General features: G+C 38.4%; 1 long non-coding RNA gene across 2 annotated transcripts in view; it reads right to left on the bottom strand.

Moving 5' to 3' along the window:
* LOC142062605 (uncharacterized) overlaps positions 1–20060 on the bottom strand; it is a 35932-nt gene that overhangs the window by 10990 nt on the left and 4882 nt on the right. Inside the window, exons 2-3 of one of the 2 annotated variants that reach the window (XR_012662502.1) lie at positions 7619–7708; positions 30–223 (exon numbers count right to left, since the gene is read on the bottom strand). This is a non-coding gene — a long non-coding RNA (uncharacterized LOC142062605). Of the gene's footprint in view, positions 1–29; positions 5872–7618; positions 7709–20060 lie in introns of those variants that run through there. The other variant, XR_012662501.1, reaches the window with a different exon arrangement.

The raw sequence follows: 20060 nt of genomic DNA, 5'->3' as shown, positions 1-20060 counted from the left end.
GCTTTTTGGAAAAGTTTTTTTTAGGTTACCTGTTTTAGCACACAAATTATTTCCTCTTATTAGTGAGCAAGGTCTCAGGAGTAGTTTGCACCCAGTCTAATCCCATTCTCCCCCACATAAAGGGGTTTTATTAATTGTTACTCAGTCATCTGAAGATTAGGCAATTCAAAGCTGATAAGTGCATGCACTGTGCTCTTGGACACATTTTCACTGGAAAAATGCTCTGTAAAAAAATTGGAAAAATAAAACAATAGAGAAAAAGCATTAAACCAGAATATTAAATTAGCCTCCAGTCTAAATGAAATCCAACTCCAATGCAGCAGATACAGGGGTGGGGAATGGCCCACAAAACAAACAAAACAAAACCCAAAAAACCCAAACCAACCAAAGAAACCCCCCCAAAAAAAAAAAAACAAAAAACACAAAAAAAAACCCACACAGAACTAAGGCAACAGAGACAAACCAAAAGCTTTTCAAGCAGTAAGGAAACCATACCCAGCACTTAAGAATGGAAAAAAAAAAAACAAACCCCACAACTGAAAGCACCATTTTTTTTTTTTAATTGACATTTTCATTTGTTTCTCTAGAAGTGATTTCCTGCATTAGCACTTCATCAAATGCAGGTAGTTTAGTACATTGCTACTAATGAACAGCTTTTTTTCCCCGTCTAGGAGACCCATTAAAGCCTCATCCTATTTAAAATTGTCCTGGTGTTATGTCACTTTTGGATAGCCAGCAATTGAAATATCCATCTTCTAAATAAACCCCTATCTTTCTTGAACATTGTTTAGGAAGGTATAGTGTTGTTGAAAAAATGCAATGTGGCCTTTTAAATGAACTGGTAATGGCATTATCTGTGTATATTCAAATCTTACTCTCCCCTTTCCATACTAAAAAAGGCACAGAAATGTAGGAAGGTATCTCATACTGCTCGAATGACCCAAGATCAGCAGTCCTACATATGGCAGCTTGCCTGTCCAGAAATCTGTCAACAGCACATCAGCTAGGAAACCAGTGACCTGCATTCGGATACATGTGAGACAAAGATAGCATTACCACAGAAGACCATGGCTCTTCCAGCACACTGCAAGCACTGAAGCAAAGAGGGTGCTAACAGGACACAGAGCATAAAGACAACGAATCTTCTCTTTTTCTTCTTTTCTTCTCTCTGTTTGGTTTTGGGTTTGGTTTGGTTTTGTTTGGGGGGTTTTTGGGGGTTTGTTTTTTTGTTGGGGTTTTTTTGTGTTTTTTTTTTTTTACAAGGCCTGAGCTGAACTTAGTCTTACCGATCTATTAATTCCAAGTCGTGGGCTGTCATAATCCACGAGGAGATGGAACCACATCACCACCTCACTTTACTTCCTCTGTGTAAGAGCTGGTGTTCCAGTCAGGTCAACTAGATTCCTTTCTGGAGATATATAACTCCAGCAGGTAATTCATCAGTTCATCCTGTCCTGCAACTGATGTGTAAGCTAGATAGACTGAATTGCCCCTGAAGATGCCTCTACTGACTACTGCGATAATCTAGGTGATTCGCTTAGACAAGATTCCTAATCTTCATTTAAGGTTAGGCTAACCCTGGAGGAGGCATTGTCTACCTCTATCCATACCTAGCTCCTACTCTGCAAAGGTGGAAGGCCAAGGTGTGACCTAGAAACCAATGGGCCCGCCCTGGAAGAGGTTGCACCTGATTTTTCTGAATCTCCAAAGTTTTTTTTTCCTCTCACAAGAAGGCTACCTAATATATATATAGGGACTAGCCATGCTCTGGGTGTCAAGGACAACAAAACAGCTGTTTGCACACCAATGTTACAGCTGCTTATGGTTTGTGAAGATTTGTCAGACAGGCTTTTTAATCTGTAATTTATGCTTATGCAACTATAAACATCTACTCGAGTTCAAACCTTAGACATTTTATGTGACTGCAACATTTAACCTCTTCCTCTGATCATTGCTCCCAATACTAACCTTAGCTTGTATTATCACTCCCAGCACCTGATACCCTTCAGGAAACACCTACTTTTTGCTAAGGCAACAAAATAAACTCACCCTGAAAAAAGAGTCAATATACCAGAAAAGGTAAAATAAACCAAAATAAGACAAAACTTAGGCCTACTACAAGTTATAATCCCTCTAAACAGTGTGGCTGTTCAAGTTGTTTAGATGATTTGTGGTAGGGGAAAAAAAAATACTCATGGGAATTTTAACTGTTCAAAATAAGGGCCGTGTTTGTTTGCATCCAACATCCCTCGACTAGTCTAAGACTATCAAAGGCAAAGAAATGTCACAAACTTGAGCTTTTAGGCCAGCTGTACTCACTCCAAGGAGGTAGAGGTATCCTGTGGCAGCAAGCCTTCTACTGCTTACAGAAAGTGCCTGATAAAAAAACATGCTAAGATCTGTGTTTTACTTTAAAACTATTGGTTAACATTCTTACTCATATTTTTTCACCTTTAATATTTTCAGCTCTCATTTTGAAACAAAACCTAAATACACAGCAACATAAAAGTCTTCTTAGCCATTCAGCCCTGCGCTACAGTGATGGAAAATGCTGTTACATGCAAACAGGGCAAAGCCAAAACACAGTCACAGATCTGGTTGTACACAGGATAATCTAATAAGCATCCAAACACTTATTGAGCCTGGTATCTTTTAGATCTTTGGAGTCTAAACAATGTCAGCACTACCCAATGTCTTTGGGATGAAAGCACCTCCTCCCTCCCATACACAAATGTATGATTGCCCAGATCATCAGCTGTGTAGAGAAATTGCAGCAACAGCTCTATTCATAAGGAACACGCAATAGGAGTAGTACACACATACACATTTGCACAGAAATGTAGAGTACCATATATTTAACCCATTCCAGGTAGCGTACCTTTAATCCAGACAATAACTAAAGATGATAATGCCTCAGGTTCCTCACTTATGAGCACTCTCTGATTTGGGTTTACCAGGATTCCTACTCTCATGACTCTTTAATTCCGCTGAAGGACAGTTCATCCAGGTTACCCAACCTCTTCTGCCCTCCATTGGTCTAGCAATTAATTTATACTCCCTCTCCACAGTGAGAATGAAACAGAGATGAGATAGGAAGACTTCCTTACTATAGCGGCTCCTTTACCTCTTTCTTCTTCACTTTTTCTAAGCTGCAGAAAGGAGTCACCATTCCTACCGGGTCTATTCCAGCAGGAGCAGGATAGGAGCTGAAACAAACTTCATACATATACTCAGACCCTGTGAAGTTTCTCACTCTTTTTTCTCCACCACCATCTCCCTTCAAGCTCTCCCACACCTGTGCGCTTATCTTATAGTTACAGATTAAATCACAGAATCCCAGGTTGGAAGGGACCTCAGAGATCACCTAGTCCAACCTTCCTGGGAAGAGCGCAGTCTAGACAAGATGGCCCAGCACCCTGTCCGGCCGACTCTTGAAGGTGTCCAACCTGGCCGAGTCAACCACTTCCTTGGGGAGATTATTCCAATGGTGACTGTCCTCACTGTGAAAAATTTTCCTCCTGTGTCCAGTTGGAATCTCCCCAAGAGCAACTTGTGTCCATCCCACCTTGTCCTCACCATGTGACTCCTTGTAGAAAGGGAACCTCCATCTTCTTTGTAGCTGCCCCTTAAGTACTGGTATATGGTGATTAGATCCCCTCTGAGCCTCCTTTTCTCAAGGCTGAACAAACCCAGCTCTCCCAGCCTATCCTCATATGGAAGCTTGCCAGTCCTCTGATCATCTTGGTGGCCCTTCTCTGGACCCCTTCCAGCCTGTCCACATCCTTTTGGTATAGCGGGGACCAGAACTGTACCCAGTACTCCAGGTGTGGCCTGACAAGCGCTGAGTAGAGAGGGATAATGTTTTCTTTATCTCTGCTGGTGATGCCCCTTTTTGATGCAACCCAGCATCCTGTTGGCCTTCTTGGCCGCAGCAGCACAATCTAAGATAGGATGGGTGAGAGACAGTGCAGTAAGGTTAAGGCAGAATTCAGCATGTCAAGCCCTGACCTTTCATCCCATGAAGTCACCTTCCATAAAGCAGGATGCAAACTGGAAGACCTGTCAAAGAACAAAGACATGGGGAAGAAATGAAACAGAATTGGGAAGCAATGCATTATGTGCTACTGGCTATCCTCCTCAGCTGAAAGTTGGCACCATCCTCTTCCTGACACTCTTTAGGTGCATGGGGTGCTCTTGCAGGCTATTTGATGACTTCTCTGCTGGCATTTGTCAGACGTGGATACTCACAGCAACTCAAATTCAAGAAATTTCCACTGTTAACAACATAAATACTGGTTGATATTGTACATTATATATACCACACAGATAGATTACCCAATTGCCCTGATGTTCACTGTGTCCAAAGCACAGGGTATTACAGCTTCACGGATCCCTTCACACTCTTTTAAGTGTGCACACACTTCAGTAAAAAAGCAGGCTGATCCAAAGCATTCCTGCTTTGACTCATGAGGTAACAGCTATGACCTTCTATAAAACTCTACCCAACCTATCTGTCAGAGTAATTTGAGACATAACTGAAGTAATGTAGCATATGAGCTTCGTAGACCAGTATTTTCATCTCCCCACACTCCTTCTCTTTGGACTAAAAAGCATGTTTAGGGATATGACGACTGTAAAATGGTGTAAGATTAATCATCCTAATTTATTTCAATTTACCATGGTCCCATACAAAAGGTGAAGTATTCATTACCAAAAATAAATTCCAGCATATTTTGTTCAGACTGCAGATTTCTTCATTCTTCTTCAGATGTTTTACAATACAATGCCGTCAAAAACAGGGGCAAGGAAGAGGATGTATCCTTCATGAAAAATATTATTTTTATGAGTACACTGCCTCAATGCAGTAATGATTAGAGTTTCAATCACCTTTTCAAGGAATCAAGGGAAAAAGAGAGAGAAAGAGAGAAAGAACGGAGAATGCTGTCTCTTACTGTGACCCAATTTGAGAGCTGAAATAGACCAATTATTGTTTCGAGAACAGCATTCCTTTCACTGTGTAGCAATTTAACCCAGACAATAGATGTGTATTTAAAATTCTATTTATTTAAAAACATAAATGCTGCCAATCTTCCCAATCAAAGGACTTTTCTTATTCCCTTCATTTGGTACAGTGCCACAAAAGGACAAGTGAAGAGAAATATTTCGTAAAGTGTATTTCTGAGCCCTGTTTTTAGTAGAATTTTGTTTGCTGTGGGTAAATACAGGAGGTAGTATTTTATATGTGGGTCATTCAAAATTAATTCTAAATTCTACAGTCTGCACTTTTTATATAAATTAGTTTGCATTAAAATCAGACTTCAAGACAAACTAACGATTTGACAAAAATAGAGAAACATGGATACATATCAAAGGGATAAGTCTAAACAGATCAAAAGAGTTATGGGACTATGTCAAAATTCAACTTGCAATAAGCTTTTTAGTGAAAGGACTTTTACCAATTTCTTTGTTTCACTGCTTTTCCTACCTGCATTAGGCCATATATGTTTCCTATTTTTTTCTAGAAAAGCAGCTCATAGTGTTAGATTATTTCTAAGCCCCCTATTATCAATGCAGATATCTAATGCCTCTCCTTATCCTCCTTAGGAATAATGCAATCCTAATTTATTTCTCATTAAAAACGCATTGTACCACTAATCAGCTAAAGGTATTTTACTTGATGCTTCTGAAGTTTATTTTTAAGTCTTCAGCATTTTAATTGCTTTGCTTTGCCCTTGGGTTCCTAGAAATTAAACACAAAACTTCCTGTGGAAGTAAAATATAACTCATGAAATTTCCGTACTCTTAGACAACATTATAGCAATCCACATTCAAGCATTTACATTTATTGCTTTCTATTTCCACTTGATTCCCTCTTCCTTTAAAGTAGTGAAGTAAATAATTCTTCCCTTTGCTGACTTCAACTATTAATTGCAACTGCTACACTTCAGGACATTTACCTACTTCCTAGCTTTTGAGTATGCTTCTACTTCCCCCGTCCTCCTATAATACACACTCTGGAAAGAAAATCCAATTGCACAGGCCACAGTGGTAACAGATATGATCTGATTAGGGCAATCTTCCTAATCAAGGTCTCAGGACCTTGAAACCGGTATCTGCTCTAATGCATAGATGTGGCCTAACTCATTGCAAAGAAGGGCATTAAATTATTCATGGTCCTTTTTATCTTTCTTACATATGGTCATCAGTATAAAGTCTTGCTGTTATTTTATGGTTTGCAAATGTAGGAAGGGTATTTGTTATGGAATTCAATTATGAAACCCTTATACTGACGTATTCAAAGACATCCTATTTCCAAATGAACTTGCCACTATGCAGAAGTTTCAGTTGTAAGGAACACTGGCACTGCAGACTCCAGGATCTGTGACCCAGCAGCATTTTTTTCAACATTCCCCACAATGTTAGAAGGCAAAAGCCACTTAACTTTGGGACGGTGACTGCAGTCAAGGTCTTAGAAGTCTCACAGTTACAGGAAGACCTCCTGATTAGTATACCCAGTTTTAACGAAATCCAGTGTAGATACTGCCCTTGGGGACTGAAACATACTGAAGATATTGTTCTGAAACTAGGACATAGCCTGGCAGAGCCTTAGCAGAAAAAGTGTACTTGGCTGAAAACCAGACAACGTAGTCAAGACAGACTCACAGATCTCACAGAGGTTCAGGCTCCAGCTCTGCAACCAAATCTCAGTTAACCATGGCTGTAGTGAGGACGATAGACTTTGATGTCATTATTTACGTAAAGTTAGCAGCCAATATTGGAATTCGTTGGCTCCTTTAGCTGAAGCAATTGATTATTCAGGCCAAGTATATCTTTGCTGGAAAATTGTCTATTTACAATGGAAAGATCCCCATTTCTCCTGGGGAAATTATATTTTGCATTAATACAGACTACTTCTCTCATTCTCCACTGGTCACTTTCTTCCTCAAAGATGAGCAAAAATAGAGCTTCAAGCACAGATTCAGTGCAACCCTTAATCTATCAGGTACAGTGTAAATTCTAACTGATCTTCCCACACAGCTCACTGGTGGCTCCTTACCTTTTCAACTACCACTACACAAAGCATATTTAATTATTCCTCCCATTAACCCTGAATGAATGACATCTTAAGTAAGGTCTGTTAACGAGACAGAGATCAAACTGATGCTTCATAACAACACCCAAAATTTTTCAGCGTAACATTAAAAATGACACGTTCACTCACAGGAGTAGCATTAGTACATGTTCATTACATACTTCTAACACACCTCAGACTAACTTATTACAAAATAATAAATATATTTAAAGGGAACGATTTGGCAAATATGATAAATTTTTAATTTTAACTACTTTAATTTAACATATTTTAAGATAAATAAATCTCTTCTTACCCTGAAACCTACAGAAGATATCTAGGAATGTATCCCAGTGAGGAAAAATAGAGTTCTGGAAGTGTCACTGAGTATACAAATGTAATAATTAATGATAAGGTTTATTTCTTACCTTCTGAACTTAAAGCCTTATAGATTGAGAGAAAAGTTTGCAATTTTCTTTTAAAGTGCATTATATACATTTAACAAGCAGAAAATGAATTGCTGCAATTTACTTTGATCTCACATACCTGTTACTGCGGTGTCTCAATACACTGGTATACAGCTTTCTTCTCAGCTGTTTCTCTCTTCTTCCTCTTTATATCAATGCTAATGGCAAGCTGCAGAAATACTCCATTACAAGAAACTTCTATATTAGTACAGCAAGAAATGTATTTGTAGAAATTACTCTAAACATTTAAGCAAAATATTTTTAAATGCTATTAGTAAAAAAAATCCAAAACTTGAGGCTTTTATTAATTATTATTTTGACAGCACGGATGAATGCCAATTACATCTTCATTACTCTGCACTGACCAGTCAACCCATCTGTGGCTTTAAACATGAGCTGTCTCTCGGCAAGAACAGTCAAGGTAAGGGAAAAAATGACCGAAACCCATTTGAAATCTGCATTCCTTAACAAAATAAATAAAAAAAAAAAAAGAGCAAACACAGCACACGTTCACCAGTACCATTTATTTCTCAGCTGGGGAACTCAGACAAACTTTTCTTCAACATTTATGCTCATCTTTGACTCATTACTTTAATGCTACTGCAAAACTAACTTATGTCCAGCGTTTTCACTGCAGAAACTTAACAGGGCCTCCAACTGTGCATATGATTTCTTGCAGTATGAGGCACTGAAGCATTACAGTTTCCAGGAGGCTCTTGTGAATTCAGACACTGATGGTGTCAACTTAGATTCAATAAAATTATTTTAAATTAACACCTGTGCCCAGAAATAGTCAGGGTAATTGTCCAGCCAGCCCTCCACATCCAGAGGCTTAATAAAGAAGAAAGAAGAAGAAAGGATAGACTGGTAGGTTTTTTTTTCCACAGACTGAACTTTCCTTGACTGAACTGACCCTGGAAACTGGTACCATGAGAGCAAGTAAAGTAATGTACTACTGAGTATTCAAGTGCATTGCACCTTTTTATCACCTCAGCCCTGACTAGCCAGTATTTCAGTGATGAGTACTGAACATGTGACTAATGCATTTTAATGCACTTAGAAGTCCTGATAAAAATAACCATTTACCAAAGAAAGCTTTTTAGTAAAAAAGCCTTATGAGTTTCAAGTCTTACAGCCCTTGTAAAGTAGAACCAAGTTTCACTCAAATTAAGATTCTAAAAGTCTTCAGAAACACTTTTCAAAACCATTTTGATGTGCCGGAATTGTTAGACACTTTCTAAGGGTTATCAAAGGAGGAAGAAATTAAAATCTTAGTAATCCTCTGAAATATCCTAATTTGATTACTTGACCTGGTATCAAACTGTTTGGAACGGCTGTACTCAGAAATGTCAGCCTGCCATTATCTCTGCTCCTGGACATTAAATTTCACTAAGCACAGTGTAAAAGTAGCAAAGATACTGAGGAAATTTAATACCTAATATTTAGCATCAACTAGAATATATGGAAGCAATTTTATTTCCTTTGCCTACTTGTAAATTAGGACATTACAACTCTGAACTCAGGCCAATCAAATTTATGTATGTATGTCTGGTTAGCAAACTGAATTGTTGAACTTGTTCTAAAACCTTTTGTGCTTACTCTAAGGGAAGTAGTGCAAGAGGAAACTAGTCAACATTTTGAATCCTCTAAAGTTCCGGTGTGTTTTTTATTCAAGGTCACTGAAAACAGAATCTACATGAGGTTAGATACAAAGGCATATATTTGAAATTTATATTTGATTACAAAAAGGTCTTTGAATGCTGAACAAGTCTGGAAGTTTCTAATTAGCTGTCAATGATCTTATATCATATTCAGTAAACGCATAATTAGAACTCCCCCTCATCTTTACACATAAATTACACTGTGTGTTAACTAAGAGAAACTCCCAGTGAGGCATGCTTCAGATTGTAGAGTTGCATTCATCATATGTTTTTGACCTCACTCTCAAGAGCATGTTTTCCACTTTCTGCTGGATGATATACCGTTTAAAGGAAATTGAGACCAAGAAAGCAAAATACTGCTTTGATATACGGAATATACTTCAGATCACCATACCTTATTTGCTTAAGCTAGAGCAGATGATCAGTCTGGTTCACAGGCTTACAATATTTCTTCTGAAAGACAAAGTAGTCCCTACCCACCATGAGTGCTCCTACTGCTGAAGTCAGTTGATAAAGCACGTTGATCATCTAGTTTTGTTAAGCGAGACTGATCACTGTTCTCTTTATCACTGCCACAACACAGAGCACACTCTATCCTAAGAGCAATGGGGATTTCTTTTGAAAATGTATGCACAAGGAGGAAGAAAGCATGAGAAAAAGCCCTTTTCATACTTATGTTCCACACATGCATTTTTATAAACATACCAGCGTCTGCTTCAAGACACAGAGAGCCTCTTCAACACTGCCACCTAGCACAACATACACCAGAGACATCTCTATCAGCTATCACACTTTGAACGATCTTTGCAGAAAAGCCCAGCTGAAAGCATCCACACTAGTATTGATTAACTTGTCAATGAGCTACAAATTATAGAAGTCTTTACGAAGCTCTTTTCAACATTTGTCTCAAGAAAAGCAGATCTGATAATTCACCTCTAGCAGACAGCAATTTTCAGTAAACATTTCCTTTTCTTTCAATTCCAGGTGGTGTAATAAAACTACAGAAATCTGGATGATTGAGCAAGTTGCAGAACAAAAGCATTTGTTCAAAAGACTGAAACCCACAGTCAAAATGAAGCACCGACTTCAAAAGCAACACAAAATGTTAACATTTCCCTGTTGTAGAGTACATCCTGATCATACATAAGAATTGTATACGCTTTGTTCCTGTTTAAGAAAACCTATTTTTCACCACAGTTGTGGATGTAAGAATTCATAGCCTGATGCATTTATTTTCGTGCCAATAGTCAATGTAGTCTTAGTCTCTCTGCAATTCCATCCAGCCGAAGAGAGAAAATAAGGCAGCACCTCTGGAAGGTAGTGTGTATATATGGTTTCAGAAATAACAGCAGAACAATTTGGCTGGTCCAGAACATTTGCACAAAATTTTTTCAAGTTCTGTGTCTGTCAGAGTATTTATCAAACATTTATGTCCTCTACATTGGTTACCTAGTGGAAGATTTTGGGATGACCAATGGAAGAAGATGGTTTCCTATCTTAGGAAAAATTAGATTTGCCAAATATTTTTGCAACAATTTTAAAAATTCCCATTACAAACACTTTATTTTTTTCATTCTGTTCCAGTAAATAACTGACAAGGCTTTCAAAGTCAGCTAAGCACCAGCTATCCCATCTTTAAAAAGGGCAGAAAGGAGGACCCAGGGAACTACCATCCTGTCAGCCTCACCCCTGTGCCAGGGAAGATCATGGAACAGATCCTCCTAGAAGCTATGCTAAAGCACATGGAGGACAGGGAGGTGATTCGAGGCAGCCAGCATGGCTTCACCAAGGGCAAGTCCTGCCTGACCAACCTAGTGGCCTTCTGTGATGGAGTGACTACATCAGTGGACAAGGGAAGAACTATGGATGTCATCTATCTGGACTTCTGTAAGGCCTTTGACACAGTCCCCCCCACAGCATCCTTCTCTCTAAACTGGAGAGATATGGACTTGATGGGTGGACTGTTCAGTGGATAAGGAACTGGCTGGATGGTCACATACAGAAGGTAGTGGTCAGTGGCTCGATGTCCAGATGGAGACCGATGACGAGTGGTGTCCCTCAGGGGTCCATACTGGGTCCGGTACCATTTAATATCTTCATCAATGACATAGACAGTGGGATCAGTGCACCCTTAGCAAGTCTGCAGATGACACCAAGCTGAGCAGGGCAGTTGACACGCCAGAAGGACAGGATGTCATCCAGAGAGATCTAGACAGGCTGGAAAGGTGGGCCTGTGAGAACCTCATGAGGTTCAACAAGGCCAAGTGCAAGGCCCTGCACCTGAGTCGGGGCAATCCCCTATATCAATACAGGCTGGGGGATGAAGACATTGAGATCAGCCCTGTGGAGAAGGACCTAGGGGTGCTGGTGGACAAAAAGCTGGACATGAGCCAACAATGTGCGCTTGCAGCCCAGAAGGCCAACCATATCCTGGGCTGCATCAAAAGCAGCGTGGACAGCCTGTCGAGGGAGGCGTTTCTGCCCCTCTAATCTGCTCTGATGAGCCCCCACCTGGAGTACTGTGTCCAGCTCTGGAGTTCTCAGCACAAGAAGGACATGGACCTGTTGGAGCAGATCCAAGGGCTGGAGAACCAGTCCTACGAGGACATGCTGAGAGAGTGGGGGTTGTTCAGCCTGGAGAAGAGAAGGCTGCAGGGAAACCTTATTGCAGCCTTCCAGTACTTAAAGGGGGATTATAGGAAAGATGAAGGCAACCACTTTAGCAAGGCCTGTTGTGACAGGACATGGGGTAATGGTTTTAAACTAAAGGAGGGTAGATTTAGACTGGATATAAGGAAAAACTGTGTTACAGTGAGGGTGGTGAAACAGTGGAACAGGTTGCCCAGAGAGGTGGTAGATGTTCCATCCCTAGAAACATTCAAGGTCATGTTGGACGGGGCTCTGAGCAACCTGATCTACTTGAAGACGTCCCTGTTCACTGCAGAGGGGTTGGACTAGATGACCTTTAACAGTCCCTTCCAACCTAAACCATTCTATGATTCTATCCCCACTATTTTCTGTGATTCCATCACATTTAAGTGCTTCAGTCAAAGCAGGACTCTTTGGGAAAACGTCTCACCAAACTATGATGATGTTATACAACAAAAAAAAAAAAAGAGCTACTGAACTACATATCCTAATACAGCTGCCAGCCTCACCCACACTTGAAAAGCTACTGCAGGCTCAATGCGTTACTCTGAACACCAGGAGAGCTGCACAGTGTCAGAATAATGCCTCTTAAGATGGTCAATAACTACAATAACCACATTGTGCTATGTACAAAGGAACAAGAAAGAAAGTGATTAACTCTAGGTTATTTTGTCTAATGATTACAGATTGCTTAAATCCTACAATATGGCATCTGCAATTCTTTAAGATTGGTCATTTTTTACATTGCAAGGAAAGAGAAGAAAATGGATCTATGTATGAAAGGTGGCATTTCTGAAAGCAAATGCTGGCATAGAGACTTAAACATTTCAAAAATATTTACACATTCCTGCTTTCAAATGCCCATCTTCAGACACTGGTTTTCATTTGAACAGAGAATGACCTGCAGTACCACTGAGTTCACTGAGAATTACAGGGCAAGAACTCAGGGAAAACTAATTTTGGCAACCATCCATTAGGAGGTACCTAATCACTGCCCTCCAAATAGCTTTCTCCTTTGTATATACAAGAACTGTCAGTATATAGTGCTATTAGAACTGAATATGGAAAAAAGAAGCAGCCTAAGGGATGCAATAGGACACATTAATCTGGAACTTCACTTCTAAACCAATTTAAAGACTGCTTACGATCACAAGTAAATTACAAAATTCCTGGGAATTTTTACTACTTCGGAGTCTCAAAAAATGAGGATGGAATAATATTGCAGGGCCCTGTCTTGATATTATCTTACTGATTCGAACTATTCTTAATTTTAAATAATGACAATTTCTCTTGGCTTCTTGGACACTAAAAATGCATCACTTTCTTTGTCATCACAATTACGTGAAACATAGATTAAGGTGGAAAAATTAACTTGTTTCAGACACACTAATACTTTTAGATTCTACCTGCATATGCTAGATCATCATCTGACTAATCATGCTTCAACAATGATCCTCGTTGACTGTGAAACCTCTTTCATGACGATCAATGAATGTTTTTTTCTTTTGTAACATACAAAATGAATGTTATTTTTAGAGTCACCTCAAGTTTTCACACCAACAGTGGTTGCAAATACAGTAAGCAAAAGCATAATACTATATGTTAAACTTTCTACACAATACATTAAATCCTGGTATCCTGTGGAGACATAATCATATTAGAGCTCTAAGCACATGTAATACTTCTATTTATTGACGTGCGGAGAAAAAGAAGTAACCTTAGCTCATTGACATAATTTCATATTCATATAGCAACTACAGAACAACTATACCACAAGGTGACTGGTTATACTGTCCTTCACATTGCTTTTCTGAAGAATATTAATATGCATACCAGTCTCAAGTAAGCAAAAAGTTTGCCACTCACTTCGGTCTGCTGAATTTCTTTAGAAAAAAAAAAATCGAACATCCTAAGACTTTCAGGCTCCAAGATGCAGTCTCCTGTCCAAGATAAATTATGATAAAACTTTGACTCCAGACTCTCATACTCTGTGACAAGTCCCTCAGTAAGCAAGGGGTTGTAAGAGACATCAGGTACCAAGGGAAGGTTTTACCGAAGCCGATCAGCAGGTTGAGCAGAAGTGCCCAGAATTGTGTCTTTCCATGGACTAGGAGTAAGGGATAATGAAGCACATGAATGTCAATAATAGGCTCTGTTAATCAGATACTGGACTGTGAAAACCCTGAAAAGGCTAAATTAACAAATGAACAAAAGTCAGCACAACCTACCATAATTGCTGGGAACCGAATCAAGGAGTGTGGCCTATGGGTGTCCTCTTTGGACCTCCATGAACCGTTCTGATATGTTAAGGAGTTCTGGTACGTTAATGTGCGAGTACAGGAGTATTCTGGTGGCAACAGAACATTCCCTAGTATTTTACTACTATATTACTAAATGCTGGTTCTTTACACTTGTGCATATTGTTGTCTGCAAAGACATCAGAAACATGATTTCACTTTGTTTCATACATACAGACATGCTTTGTTGATACATCAAGCACCAAAACAGAGAAAATTTTATTTTGAAAGAGACCTCTGGAGGTCATCTGTCCAAACCCTGCTCAAAGCATGTACTTAAGCTGAAATAAGCTCATAACCTCTTCTTTCCTTGACAGTGAGCATAAAATATTCATGGGGAAAAAAAAAAAATCTTATTTTGGCATCCTCTGATCCCAGATCTGCTTACAGTTCCATTTTTGTTAAAGAAAATACAATGATATTAAAAAGCTCACCGACCTGGTTTTACATTCTGGGTACCATGTTGTTTTGCGGCCATTTGCTTATTGGTCTTTAAGTTGGCAAACTGGAATGACATGTCACAAAAACAACACAAGTCCCAACATCTACAACAACCTGGAATTTTACTCTGAAAATTCCACTCAGCTTGAAAACAGAGCTTTAAGTCCTTTGTAACAAATGGGGACAAGGTTATTTTGTAAGAAGCTACTTGTTAGTAAATTATTCATATAATTAAAAACTGTCTTATTGATTCAAAGAGAATGCCAGTCTGATCTACTGATCATAGCTTTTGTATATCGTGATTTTCAACTTTTAGAGTGCATGAACTCAAGCATGAAAAGAAGAGATGTGTTTTTGTATTTCATCTCCTAGAAGCCTAGTATTGTAGACATACAAAATTTTGGCTGCCAAATCTTTTTGTCAATATGAGGGTTTTGGAAAAAAAGCCATTTATATCTATTAAGTCACTACAGCTAGAATCACATTCCACTGAGTGTATACCTCAAGCAAACCTTAAGAAATTCTGACTTTCTTTCTTCTCTAATAAATTTGTCTGAAACAACACATATATGTGCAAAAAGAGAAATGGAAGAGGCTGGGGTCTTTTTCTCATTTTTTTGCTTGTTTCACATAAATGATAAAGTCACAAAGACGACAGTCCCAGGAAAATGGCATTTTTCTACAGAGCATCTGCCCACATGTAGGGTACTACTAAAACTCCCTAATATCAACCCAATTTACAGCTGAGATTCCAAGACCTTGCTCCTTGACACACTATTCCCAGGGCAATTTTCATTCCCAGCGGTGCAAAACAAAAGAAATTTTAAAAAAAAATATTTGAATACTATAATCTAGATAAAGAAACAACATTAGTCTAAGTACGTTACCAATGTGTGGGTTATAAAAGGAAAAAAATAAGCCAATTAGTTGAGTGCCAGCCATTGTTAACCAATATACATATCAGGACTTTTTTCTGTGTGTGTGTGTATGTGTGTGTGTGTGTGGTGGCCCTTAATATGTTTCTTTGTAATAATTCAGGAAGAATCTCAGGTTTTTCAAAGTTTCTATATTGGCTGAAAATAACCTAAAATAACCTACAAAGATCATCTGTCTGCAGTACATTAGCTCACATCCCCCCAAAAATAAATCAAAAAACCACCAAGAACATTCTTTAAAATATTGAGTTGATCACGATTTTGGGGACCTGACTCATTTTTACTTGTTTGGGTTTGGCAATGTCAAGTAATTTGCTTGCAAACACTCAGGCACACCATGTCAAATTTAACAGAAGCAGGAAGGATATTCTCATGCTCAATAATTTTCTAGTTCAATAAACATTTCTCACCTGCTGGATTTGCTGTCAAGGCATATCACACACTTACTCTCTTTAGATACTACTAATTGTATTTTTGGACTTCTTCCCACTTATTTCTGAAAACTGGCATGATGGATAAACAGTCCATAGCTGTTTTACTCAAGTCAACTCCAGAGATGATTTCAAGATGCTCTTACTGTAACAACAGGTTTCTCTTGGAAGATAAGCATCAGCTTAATATTGGTTAAGATTTCTTTGGCCTAATCAAACTTAGCATCCTGAGAGGAATGCATTCCTAGTTAATTAAAAAAGTGCTATCCATACACTAAAAAAGTGTTTTTTGCCATGTCAAGCTCAGCCTATTTCTAATGTAATACTTGTGCTGTGTCCGTTCTTAGAAGCTGTGCACTCAGAAGTCAAGGAGCTTGAGGTATTTATTCAAATGAAGTACAATTAATATAGGAGTACTACCTCAACAGAAAATAGTTGCTGTGCAAAAGCAGAGTTCAAAATACAAAAGCCATAGCACTAATAGCAGTACCAACTTGATGTACAAGTACTAACATATATAAAATTCACAAATGTGGATAAAAACTTTTTACTGAGCTAGAACACAAATACATTATTTCATATTACTGCATTTCAAAAGCCTTAATTTATCATCTCATTAAAGATAAAATATGTGGTCCAATATAATATTTGAGACTGTTACTTTTAGATCTGAATGTCACTCTTTCCTATCTTTTCCATTTTACCCTGTTTCATTAAAGTCAATGCTGTCTTTTTACTACCAGGAATTCAAACAGAGCAAACTACAAATTTCAATATATATCCTTGTCTTCCTTTTGCTATCCTCATTAAACTCTTGTAACAATCAATAAACTACTTATAATAATAAGGTAACATATTCCTTAATGCTCTCCTGCCTAAATTCTTGCCTCAGGTTGTAAACAAACCAAGTAGTACAGTTCAACAATGCTTCCTAGTACCTGCTTGCACACACTTGTAATATCAAGCCAGACTCTGCACAGTACTCCATAGATTTCACTCTGCATTGGCAAAGGCCCATCTCTATCTGTTACGATTTAAGTCTGTTTTCTGGCATTTATTAGTCATAGTGAATGCTGCATATTTCACATAATAAAAGCATTTTAAAATTTTATGTAAATACTACATTTCTCCAAGTTAAAAAACTTCTGATAAACAACAGGGAAAAGTCCTGAATTTTATTAGAACATCACATATTTCACAATTTCATTATTTTAGATTTTTTTTTTCAGTTATAAGTGAGAACTTATTTTGTGGAATTTTCATAGTGATATCAGTACTAACCAAAAACCTATCTGTCTGGAGAGTGCACACACCAACAGATACATGGAGGCTCTTTTAAATAATAGCATTGTTTCCAAGAGCCTCAGACTAGGACGGTGGTCCTGAAGATGAATATGAAGATCACATCAGGTATGTATGTATGTTTTGGAGCTACTAAGTACCAATAATGTTCAGCTATAGCATTACAGTATAGCCTAAGGCTATTAGACTTAACTGATCCCTTCTTATAAGTCAATGATAGCACTATAGGTTAAACAAGCTCTGAAACAGGTGCCTATTAGACTGTGATATGAATATTATAATTATAATAATAGAGTGGTGTTTCTCTCAAAACAGGAAGCTTGAAAAGAGTTGGCTTTTTTTTTTTTCCACACCACATGGAAAACATGACAATCTGGTGTGTAGCAGTGTGGACAGGGAGATGTCATATTAGTGCTGGCCTTCAAAAATTACTTCACTACAAATGGGTGACCAAAGCATCTATGTCCTTTGGTAGGCCTCTCTCAGCACCATAAATATCAATACTGGGAATTCTTGAAATCTGTAGCAAATCTATCACTGCAGTCCTTGCTCCATTTGCCACATGTCAATTTCAACTCATATCATAACTGAGATTTTTCAGATATATTTATTACCTTTTCTTCTTCCCTCTGTGTTGGATTTCACTAGATTTTTTTTTAAGTCAATGCCCTTGCCATGGGCAATGCAAGTCCAGTGCCATTACAAAATTATTACAAGCCAAGGACTTCTGTTAGTTTAATGGCTCTTAGCATTTTCTTAAGACCACAAGCAGGGGACAACTGTCAGGATTAGGTTTAATAATTTACAGTACACCAGATTCTAACAACCATATGATATTGTTACTAAATTTAGTTTCAGCTGCACTAGTGTGCTATCAGTGTGCTTTATTGTCTGCATGCTTTCTATGTCTAGAAAGCACTTTTTCTTAAGATTATATTGGGTTGGTGCTGACTTTATTTTACACTCCTAGATAATTATCTTTCAACAGGAGAAATAACTAAAAACATCTGGAATACATACGCATCACAAGTCTGCAAGGTCATCTTAGCAAATAATAGATTGGAAGAAGGATAGTCTATACACATTTTATGGACCTTTCATTTAATGTTTCCATATTTCATTCATGTATGAGTTTGGGTACTGTTTTCCAATACAAAGAACGCTGAGTAGAAACGGAGTTAAAAGCCATAATTTGTGTTATGGCAGGAGCTATCAGATCTGGAGGGAATTCTTTGAGGATCCTTCCCTGGAAGAAGCTATTTGAAAATGCAGCATTTGGGAAGGCATCAAACCAGCAATTGTCACAGCAATGAGATTCCACATAAGGCACAAGCCAGAAAACATCCCTTTTGAGTTTTAACATTAGTTTATTCACAGTCCTACTCTTCATCAGCATAATATAATAAAAATGCAAATGTATTAGTCGTTAATAACGGCAGTTATTTCCCACTTTTGCTTTAAAACCCAATGGGAAAGAGTTACTGCTACATATGTATCTGTTGTTTAGCAGGCACATAAGACCCTCCAGAAGATTACAAATAACTCTGGTTTTCATGAACTACTTCATCTGGTTATGAATTTGTTTCTTTTAAATGAGTACCAGATCAGTGTCAAGGGATTCTTAACATAAGCACAGCAACAGCAGCAAAAATCAGGATCTAATTCTCTTCTGCAGGACTCCCTGAGGAACTATATCTGATGACTCAGACACTTTACTACTTGTTTATAGTGTTTGTATGCATGGAGCTGTGGGAAATGATAAAAACTGGTACCTGGGGGTAAAGGAAGAAGAAAATAGGAAGATGACTGATCAAAGCAAATGTTTCTGATTAGAAAAGAAACAGAAACAAAAAAAAAGTTCTAGGTCACTTGCAGCAACACTTATCAGGAGTGATTGACCGAATGTTCATCATATCGTAAAGCAGTTTCCCCAAAGAATAGGCACTAGACTATATCACCTTTCACACATATGCTTCTAGGTCAAATCCTGTTCACGCCTTCTGCAGCAGCCAAAACTTGTCATCAAATTAACAGCTGCAGTGGTCCCTTTTCACCTCAAAGGAGAAAAGTGTCAACACGAAGTCTGCAGGTAACACAAAGATGAGAATGGAATTATTCTGTCCCTACTTTCACTGAGGCAGAGCTCACTTAGCAGTTACAGGCATATCCTGCTATATGTCAAAGATGCTTTCCAGAGAAATGCAACAGTTAGAGATTCAGTGAACAGTGAAGCCATTTTCCCCATAAGAATTCAGGTAGCAGAGGGAGACTGCATGCAGATGCTTATGAAAAACACAAGGATGGTACAGTGCAGCGTAAGATTCTCCCATTCAAATTCTAACACCGCTGCCATGAGAAATGAGATCTCAGTGCCACAAATGGAAAACAAAGACTATAGGAATGCTACTGCATAGTCACCCTACAAGATCCTCTGTGCATTTTTACTGCTATTGGTGTTATGATCAACAACAGAACTCTGAAGGAATGGACAGAGAAATGATGAACAGGAGTGTTACTATCTCTCTTCCTGCACTTCAGGGTTTTATTATCCAGGTGGTGGATCTACACAACCAAATAAATTTAGCATACTCATCAGTAAGCATGTACTGAAGTTGCATCGAAGAAATATATCTTGTAGGAATATTTTCTCAGGACACTTCACCACAAAAACGTTACAACATGTAAAGTTTGAAAGGTCTATCACAGGCAGTAAGCAGTTTGGAAAGTCTAAGACATGAAACACAACCCTCACAGGATAACCAGACCTACTCAGATTTCTGTACAGCTAATAAACCCTGGGGAAAA

This window comes from Phalacrocorax aristotelis, chromosome 10 (genome assembly GCF_949628215.1).
Source record: "Phalacrocorax aristotelis chromosome 10, bGulAri2.1, whole genome shotgun sequence".
In the NCBI taxonomy this organism is placed as follows: Eukaryota; Metazoa; Chordata; class Aves; order Suliformes; family Phalacrocoracidae; genus Phalacrocorax; species Phalacrocorax aristotelis.
Note: the sequence above shows the minus strand (reverse complement) of the source record. Positions and strands in the feature narration are given on the sequence as shown.